The following is a 10,545-nucleotide window of genomic DNA, read 5'->3' as shown; positions in this document are numbered from 1 at the left end:
CTTGATAATTTTAAACTAATTTTTTTAAATTTTATTGACTAACTACAAACTAAAAATAATAAATTATGTTGATCCTATAATATTGTTATATAATAAAATATATGTTCGATATACCAGTATTTCATGTTAATAACTTAAGGTTCGAAAAAGGATTTTGGTGTAATATAAATAATTTAACCTAATAATTATACTAATAATTGTATTTGTGATTGAATCCATAATTTAGAATTTATAACTTTAAAGTCATAGAGATAATATATGTTAATGTATTTTTTTTACGTATATTTAATTATATAATGTTATATCGATAAAAAAATATATTTGACTTTATAGTGGATACTTCAAAAATTAAAACACAAGATAGGAGTAAAATTAAAATCTTTGTATCAATTCAATTAGGTGGCTACAGTAGAGAAAATTTTATTTAGTCCCCATGAACATTATTTCATGGATGTCGATAAATTAATGAAAGAAGGTAGTGAAAGTAGGATGAAGACCTTAACCTCATTGTCTTTTATATGTATGTATCTTAGACTTTGCCAAGTCTAAAAGTTTCTATAACGATGGAAACGTTGTCAATAGGATGGAAACCAAAGAGAAAAAAAAATTATGTCAAGTATATATAAAAAAATCAGTCAATAAATTAATTATTTGTATAAAATATATATTAAAATATAAAATATATATTAAAAATAAATTAAATATTATATATATTTATACACAAATATATAATTATTAATTTTTTGTGTGACATAATATCTTTGAAAAAAGAAAAAAAAGTGTCATAATAATATAGTATATACCAAAAGCTAAGGCATATGCAGCAGCTTTCTGTTCAGTCATATTAGGTATTACAAGTGAAAATCATTTGCATAAAACCTTATTTAATTTAAATTTCAAAGGAAATAATCATGACACATTTAGTTTATTTAGTATATGGTCCGACCCTCCTCATATGCGTATCTCGTAGTAGGAATTATTATGTAATGCCCTATTTTCTTTGGTCTAATCCATATCCATGAGTTCTAAATTCTAATTGAGCAATAATTATGCCTCTGCCCTTTTATGTTAGGTGGGGTGAGAATATAACTTTGAAGAATAATGTCTTAGCAGTACGACTAGGTATTTTTTTTCAATTTTTTATTACATTAATTAAAAAAATAAAATAAATATATTTAAATACAAATCTACAAAAACAGATTAACTAAAATTAAAATTTAAAATATAAAATTTAAATCTTATAAACACTAAAACATTTTAAATAAAAACCTTAAAATATTTTAAATTAAATTTTTACAGTAAAATCTTCTCTCAATAAAAATTCAGAGCTGCATTAATCTCTCCCTCCTTGTCTTTTATCGTGTTCGTCTTTTCTCGGGTTACACACCTTCCCCACAACGATATCCTCCATCGGTGATGCGTACCTACTTCGGCGATGCACACCTCCCTGTGTCTCTTCTCTCGACCTATTGCCTCTTCTGTTAACGAATCTCATAAATCCCAACTCTTTCAAATTTTTGAATGTGTATGTGTGGTTAGTAGAGTTTTTTGTGACTCATCTATTTATTATATGTCTATGATATTTATTTTAGATGTTTTGTGTTAAGGATTATTTTTTGTACTACCCTATTTGATTTAGAATTTATTACTTCTTTGACAATTTTTGGGTCAGTATAGAATTCTTTCTTTTTTTTAATAATAAAAAGTTTTATTTTTTTAATTCATGCATAATATTAAATGTATTTATGGTGTTTTTTATGTATTTGTGTTAAGAATTTTTTTTTTACACTATTCTATTTACGTGAGATTTGTAATATTAAAGAAGAGAAAATTATGGAATGCCCCTGTTATATGAGAGAGAGAGTACGAGAAAAAATACAGTGGTAAACTGATGATGACCTTACAATAGAAAAAAAAATACTTTATTATATTGATAAGAAGTTAGAGAAATTTTAATTAATAAAATTTAAATTAAATTTAATTAACAATTTATTTATTCTAAAAATAAGAATATATTTTAATTTAAAAACAATTAAATAATATTATTTAAATTAAAAGATCGACCAAAAACTGAATTTCAAAGCATATGTAGTATTTTTGTATACTATATTTTTCAATTGTAACAACTCATGATATACTATACATTAAAATTCTTAAAGGTCGACGCTTGCTAAAGACTATTGTATGGTACGGTAGCTAGTGCCATTGATTATGATAAGCTACATGCTTAATTTATTAATAATGGAATCAACTCTTTTTTTGTCAATATCAATTATTTTTTTTATAAATTATTTGTTTATTTTAAATTCTAAACACTAATTATTATCTGTACTTACTACTTATTATTAATTTATTTGTGTTCCAAATGCTACATATTCTCTATTTGAGCTACCAATATTATAATGTATAATAGAAATTTAATTATCTTTAATACAATGCATCTTAGTAGTTTTAAATTAATCTCTAACTAATCTGGAGTGTTTCCGTAAGATTTTTTTTTCCTTTTAATAATTTACATCCGATCCACTTTTTGATACCTTCCCACATCCATTGACCCTGATATTATGTAGGACACAATATATTGTAAATGCAATGAATAAATATTGAAGGAAGTAAGTAATCAATTATATGGCATATAGATATTCCATATGGCGGCATATGGTTTAAATTTAGATATAATTATTTTTTTATATTTTTTCAATTTGATTTTTTTAATTTTATAATAAATCTTTATTAGTATATAAAAAATATTAAATTTAATAAAAATACTATTTGTACATTAAAATCAGTCATTAAAATCAGCTATTAATGTATTTATATATAAATACATATGTAGTTTAATTTATTTTTAATGTGTATTTATATTTTAACATATATTTTATATTGGTGACTGATTTTGATAACTTATTTTGATGTATATGTAGCATAATTCTAAATTTAATTAAATATTTTTTTATAAATTAAAAATATTTATAATTAAAAATTAATTAAATATTTGACAATATATTTTAAATAATTATTCCGTTAATTTTAATTATAAAAACTTAATCATAAATTTAAGTGATAATTAAACTTTAAATATAAAGGGGTAAGTACGATTTTGGTCCCTAAGGTTTAGTGCCAGAATCGAAATCGTCCCTCTTGTATTTTTGGTATTAAAATCGTCCTTATCGTTTTTTTTCGTATTAAAATCGTCCTTTTTATTAAAATTTTTAATTTAATTCCTAAACTACCCCTATTCCAAATTTAATAATAAAAGTTATAAAATAAAAAAAAACAAAACGCGTTGCTGAAGGGAAGGGGAGGGGCAGGGGCAGGGGAGGGGAAGGGAAGGGGGAGGGGGATGGCGCCGGGGAGGGAGCAGCTCACTGCTGCTCGCGTTGCTGCCGTCAGACCCTGTCGCCGCCGTTCGTGCTTCAGTCGCTGCCACCATCGCCGACCCCACCGCCGCACCGCCGCACCGCCGCACCGTTTCTTCTTCTTCTTCCCTTCTTCTTCTTCTTATTATTATTGTTGCTGATTTGTTGCTGTTTTGTGGAATATTATTGTTGCTTTCTGTTTCTGATTTGTTGATTTGGGGAAGGGGGAGACGGGGAGGTGGAAGGAGAAAGGGGGGAGGGGTGGGGGTGACCGCGGGGTGGGGGGGGGCTGGGAAGGGAAGACAGGGAGGGGGTGACGCGGGGTGGGGGTGGGGGTGCTGGGAAGGGAAGACGGAAAGGGAGAGGGGGAAAGGGAGGAGGGGGTGGGGGTGACGTGGGGTGGTGATGTGGGTGCTGGGAAGGGAAGACGGGGAGGGGGAGGGGGAAAGGGAGGAGGGGGTGGGGGTGACGCAGGGTGGTGGTGGGGGCGCCGGGAAGGGAAGACGGGGAGGGGGTGACGCGGGGTGGGAGTGGGGGTGGGGGTGCGGGGAAGGGAAAACGAGGAGGGGGTGGGGGTGGGGGGGAAGGGGACAGGGGGAGGGGGAGGGGGAAGGGGACAGGGGGGAGGGGAGGCAGGGAGGGGAACGGCGGCGGCCTTGGGGGGGGGAAGGGGAACGGGGTGGAGAACGGGGAGGGGGAAGGGGACAGGGGGAGGGGGAGGGGGAAGGGGACAGGGGGGAGGGGAGGCAGGGAGGGGAACGGCGGCGGCCTGGTGGGGGGGGAAGGGGAACGGGGGGGGGAAGGGGACAGGGGGAGGGGGAGGGGGAGGGGGAAAGGGGACAGGGGGGAGGGGAGGCAGGGAGGGAGACGGTGGCGGCGTTAGTGGAGGGAAAGGGGAACAGGGAGGGGGAGGGGGTGGGGAGGGGGAGGGGGAGGGGAGAAGGGGAACCGGTGTTGGAGGTGGGGTGGGGTGGGAGGGAGGGGGAGGGAAAAAGTGGAAAGGGAAAGGGTATTTTTGTCCAAAAAAAATAAAAAGGACGATTTTAATACGAAAAAAAACGATAAGGACGATTTTAATACCAAAAATACAAGAGGGACGATTTCGATTCTGGCACTAAACCTTAGGGACCAAAATCGTACTTACCCCAAATATAAAAGAAGCTTCGAGACGTACGCAAGTCACTGCCCATGTCACTGCCTTCTACGAATGTCAAACATCATTATTAATATATAATTCAACAAATAGATTTAAAAGAAATTAAAAATGATAGCATAATATATACGAAAATTACCTAAATAAAGATATTTAAAAAAATATTTTTTAATAATTAAAATTTAATATATATAATTGATTAAACTATATTATTTTTATCAAAATTAGATTAGATCAGACAAATTAATTTAACCAAAAAATCGATGAATTAAATCTTGAATTGGTTTAAATTAATATTTTTATAATATCTTATTATAGAGAATGACTAAAATATTCTTATTATATATATATATATATATAAATATTTTAGTTATTTTTTATAATAGAGATATTATAGTTATTTTTTATAAAAAAATATTAATTTAAATCTATTTAAAATTTGATTCATTAATTTTTTGACTAAATCGATTTGTTCGATTTAATTATGATAGATAATACGATTTAATCGATTACATATGTTAAATTTTAATTATTAAAAAATATTTTTAAAAAATTTATTTTAAGTATCTTTGTTCAAGTGACCCCAATATATATTTGTGTACATTTGACATATATTCTATCAAATAAATATAATTACTATATCTTAGCGCAATCATGAGCAGTTTAAGAATTATCGAATCATCCTGCTTGAACCACATGCATGCACAATGTGATATTGGAGTTTCTTCTCAATTTACCATATTTTTTCCCAAATAATAATTTTATATTCTTTAAAAAAAACATTCTTTTAATTTTTACTGCATCTACTATTTTGTTTACTGATTATTAGTTAAAAAAAAGGGTTGATTCTAATCCCTAGCAAAACCGATATAATATTAAGCTCAAGCTATCTTGGTCAATATACATACTAAACCTTGTCGAAACAGTTTTGACCGCTATACAAGATTGAACATATAAAAATATATATACTAGTGAAGTAGGACTTGTATTTGATATTGTTTTCTTACTGTAAAACTACTACGAGTACTATTATATTCATGAGTGAATCTAAATTCTAAAAGGAAGACAGGCTATAGCTAGACTTACACAGTCAACTAATGAAATCCACTCGTAATAAATTTGGATTCGATACACACATGATCAAGTTTTAAACCTAGTATATTGTCATTTTAGAGGGATTTTAAATTTTAATTTGCAAAATATCAATACAACAATTTATACTAAAAGTGTCAATTAATGGGGGAAAAAAATCCTAGGTGTGGATATAAATTATTATATAAAGCGCTTCATAAGGGAGAGGAGCATTTTGTTGGAGCTGTTTATAAAAATATTGTAACTATATATTTGTTTCTAGACACATTGAACAGTGTGGGAGTCACCATCATTCATGGTACAATTAGTCAATGTGGGGGTTAAAGGGATGGTAGACCTTAGTGTTGTTGCTAGGTTTTCTCCCAACATGACCTCATTATCCATTTTCACAAGCCACTTTAATTTGTTTAGGTTTTGCTTGTTTCCCCTTGTAAGTATTTTATCTCTGCTAATAATCAATTAAGCAATGGAAACCCTTTTCCTTCTAAAAGGTTTCGTGTAAATGGAATATTTTACCAATGTCAATAACAAGATCTACCATGTGTTACTTGTTGAGTTTGATTTCTTTGAATAGTTAGTTAGTTAGTTTGCTTAATATATACAAGCTATTACTTGTAAACTTCATACATGCTTATTGCTACAAATAGACACATTTCGTTAAATTTAAATATTATTGTTAATTGGATCATCAGAAGGGATTGGTCATTGTTCTCCAACTAAAGTTGTTCAACACATTAGTCCGAAAATAATAATCTGTTTAGAAAGTCGACTCCATCACAACCAATAATCATACCATCATAAGAGTTGGTGGAAGGAAAAAATTCAAGTAAGAAATAGATTTACCGAAGGAAGGTTATTACAAAGTTAGTTGAGAAGATGCAATACGACTTTGAACCCTTTTATGTATCACAAAGCTGCATCAATATTATAGTCATCTTAACATGTTGTCTCTTATCTCTTACATTGTTTAACTTTTGCTTTCTAAAACTGCTGAGAAATCAAAGAAAATAATGTGATCATAAAAAATAAAGTTAAAATCATCGGGGGTGGAAGATGCCTATGCCGAGCATTTCATTCAACATGACACGGCGCAGGTTTTCAACGAAGAAAACAACCCACAAAAATTCGCATGACACGAGAGACACGATAGAGTGATAAAAAAAAATTACGATTGCTTTACTCAATAATTTGAGAGTAAGGTTGAAGAATGGCATAATTAGTGTGGAAATCATTTGAGAAATTGTTCCGGACCCGCTTACCTGAGTCAAATCGGCCTGCTAACCATAAATTTATAAGGAAAAATTATTTTAAAGGACCGTTAAAGAACCTTTAATTATTAAAAAGGTTCTTAAATATTAAAATTGTTAAAAGAGACTAATTTTTTTTATAATATTTAAAAAGACGAATCAAATCTTTTTATAACAAAATAAATATATCTTTAATTATTTTTTATTTATTTTTTATAATCTTTATGTTGATAAATTTTATTTCTCTTAAAATTTTAGTGATTTTTACTAATTATTTATTTATTTTTATTTATTTTTTTTATTTTCATGATCTTTATCTGACAAGAAAAAAAGACAAAGATTATAAAAGTAAAAAATAAATAAATAAATAAATAATAAAAATTACTAAAATTTTAGAAAAAATAAAAATTGTTAATATAAAATTTAAAAAATAAATAAATAATAGTTAAGAATTAATATTTTAATAATTAAATATCCCTAATGATCTTTTAGAGTAATTTTATAAATTAATTAATATAATTAATCCCAAGTGAATATTTATACATATTAATATAGTGTTGAAAATCAAACAGCATATATTAAAGATTATAAAAAATAAATAAACAAATAGTTAAGGATATATTTATCTCCTTATAAAAAGATTTGATTTTTCTTCTTAAATATTATAAAAAGATTTGGTCTTTTTTAATAATTTTGATATTAAAGGTCCTTTTTAATAATTAAATCTTCCTAACGGTTCTTTACAATAATTTTCCCAATTTCAATTTCTAATCATCATTTAAATTTAGATACTTTTTTATTTTAACAAATAAGATAAAATAAGATAACAACTCCAGACTATATAAAAGGGGCTAAGCGCTCCCTCAGGTACGACATATATCTTTAATTCTCATCTACCTCTTAGATTTATTCTGACTGGATTGTTAGAATATCTTTGTAGATACTACCTCCTACCGTTCCAAGAAGATCCGATCCTATCATCACCCTGGGCCGGTAAATCCTTGATCCATCTCACTATCCATACCAGCAGCTTCTAGTACAATGGCGCTGTCTGTGGAAATTTGCCATGTCTTGACGACATGACGGACAAACTCAAAGAGTGATCCTCAAACCTTCACCATGAGTTAGACCCTCCAAACTTGATGGGCAAGCCTCAGAACGACGTTTTCCCGCCGACCAACGAGAGAACAACTAACACCGTGCACCGCCAGCCAACCTCTGACAGGCAGCAACCAAGGAAGGATGATAACCAACTCAATAAGGACAAAGCAACTGACAGTCTAGGAGAGAAAGCGATCTTGATTATTTAAGAGCTTTATCAAAAGGTACAAACCCTTGAAGGCCGGGTTGCTTCCAAGGAACGATACTAGCCAGACCATGCAAGCCAAGCAACCTCCAGAAGCCGATTACGGCATGAAACCAAGAACAAAAGGTCACCCGAATGGCGACATGGGAAATGCTAGGATCGCAGTGCTTCCCGAGAGCCAGAGTGCCGACGATGATAGAAGGCACTGACGGGATTCCAAGAGGACAAGAAGCGATCACGTGATAATGGGAGTCACTCCGTTCACCGAGAAAATCCTGAAAGCCAAGTTACCAAAAGGTTTCAACAAGCCGACTAACATGAAATACAACGGAACAAGAACCTACAGGAACACCTCATGACCTTCGAGGCTAGGATGAACTTAGAAGGAGCTGTCGATACGATTCGATGCAGAGCCTTTCCGGTAACCCTTGCCAGCCTCGCAAGTAAGTGGTTTAATGCCCCCCCAACGGCTCGATAGCTAATTTCGACAATGTCTCCATAAAGTCTATAGCCTAGTTCACTACCAGAATCACAAAAGTGAAACACCCGATCAGCCTACTTAGAGTAACGCAAAAGTAAGACGAACCCATAATGAAATACCTCGATAAGTTCAACGACGAGTGCCTAATGGTCGACGAGCTCACGAACTTTGTAGCTAGCCTTTGTCTCACTAATGGGTTCATGAGTGAAGATTTTCGAAGGCACCTCACCACCAAACCAGTATGCATATGGACCATGCATAAAATCCAGAACGTTGTAAGGGAATACATAAATGATAAAGAGGTAAGTCAAGTCGTAGCAGGCAATAAACGGCAGCACGACAACACGGCACCTCAAAATAATCCACCATCCAAAGACAACTTGAAAGAGCACTACAAATCCACCGCCCCAATTGACCACCTAGGGTAGGAAAATTCATAAACAACACCCCTTACGAATTCTAATCACGGAGATCTAACACCAGATAGCGAAACGAGGCATCCTCCCGAAGGCCTGACAATTGAAATAGTGGATAGGCAGCAATAAAATCCTTACTACAACTATCATAGAGGATATTGACACAAGACTCATGACTGTTTTAACCTAAAAGCAAGGTTGCGAGAACCGGACCGGTCAATAAACCGGTAAAGTCACTGGTTCAATGGTTCACTGATTTGACCGGAGTTTGACCGGAATTCAACCGGTTTAATTAAATATTAAAAAAATTATTAAAAAATTATATATAATTTTAAACATATATATTCATCCTATAATTTTTAAAATGAAATATGGATTTAACATTCAAAAATGATGTCAATTTAATTGGAATCACTTGAATGGCAGGCACCAAGAACAGAACTCAATTTAAAACGAATGACCTGGTAAATACCTTCCAACTTATGCTCTATCCTTGGTAGCCATGGATGCACCCAAGTGTGGATAGGAATGGTCTCTCTATGTGGTTTCCAAGTATCTACAGCATCTCACAATTTTGACAAGACTATATTGTCCAATATGACAGTGAGGACTTAAGGAGGAAGCAACTTCTCCCACAAATTAAGAAATCGTAGCATTGGTTCAGGATCCCGTGCTCATATCATAAACCTTCATGAAAATGCTCCTTGATTTTATTTCTGATTAAAAGTAAGAAAACAGAAACAAAAACAGAATTAGAAATCGAAAAACGAGAAACAAGAAGTAGAAGCAGCAGAAGCAAAAAGCATGAAGCAGAAACAAGAAGCAAAATCAAGAAAGCAAGAAAACAGAAGCAGAAAAATATCAAATTATTCCAACATCATAATTAACAACCAAAATAAAGAAACTCTTCATCACAAATCATAATTAACAACCACTCAGACTTAATCCAAAAAATATCAAATTATTCCAAAATCATTCTAATAAACAACTCAGAATAATTATAATCAACAAAAATAAAATAAAATAAAAACAAAAACAGCAACTCACAATGGTTACAATCAACAAAAAAAATGCAACAGCAACAAAAGTTCTGTCCAGAAATCAGACTCCAAATTCAATAGAAGGGCAATTCAGAATCTGAGGATCATTATAATCAACTCCAATTTCATAAACATTGGCAATTCAGAATAAAATAACAAAATAAGCACAAATTAACAAAATCAGTAACTCAGAATGACAAACCCTAAAGCAGCAACTCAATTAGTAACAATAAAACCAGCAAACAGAGGAGACGAGGAGGAGGAGGCGACACCAACGAGCACAGTATTATCAAAATCCAAGTCACAGTGCTTACCGACGGCGAGGAGGAAAGGGAGTGACACCGGCGAAGAGAAAGAGAGCGCGCTCAAACAGAGGAGACGGCGGCCATAGAGCTTCCACACAACGGCGAGGAAGCTTCCTACAACGGTGACACAGCTTCCTAGGACGGCG

The sequence above is a fragment of the Arachis stenosperma genome, chromosome 5, assembly GCF_014773155.1.
Source record: "Arachis stenosperma cultivar V10309 chromosome 5, arast.V10309.gnm1.PFL2, whole genome shotgun sequence".
NCBI lineage: Eukaryota > Viridiplantae > Streptophyta > Magnoliopsida > Fabales > Fabaceae > Arachis > Arachis stenosperma.
The sequence above is the reverse complement of the archived record's forward strand: the minus strand, read 5'-3'. Positions refer to the sequence as shown.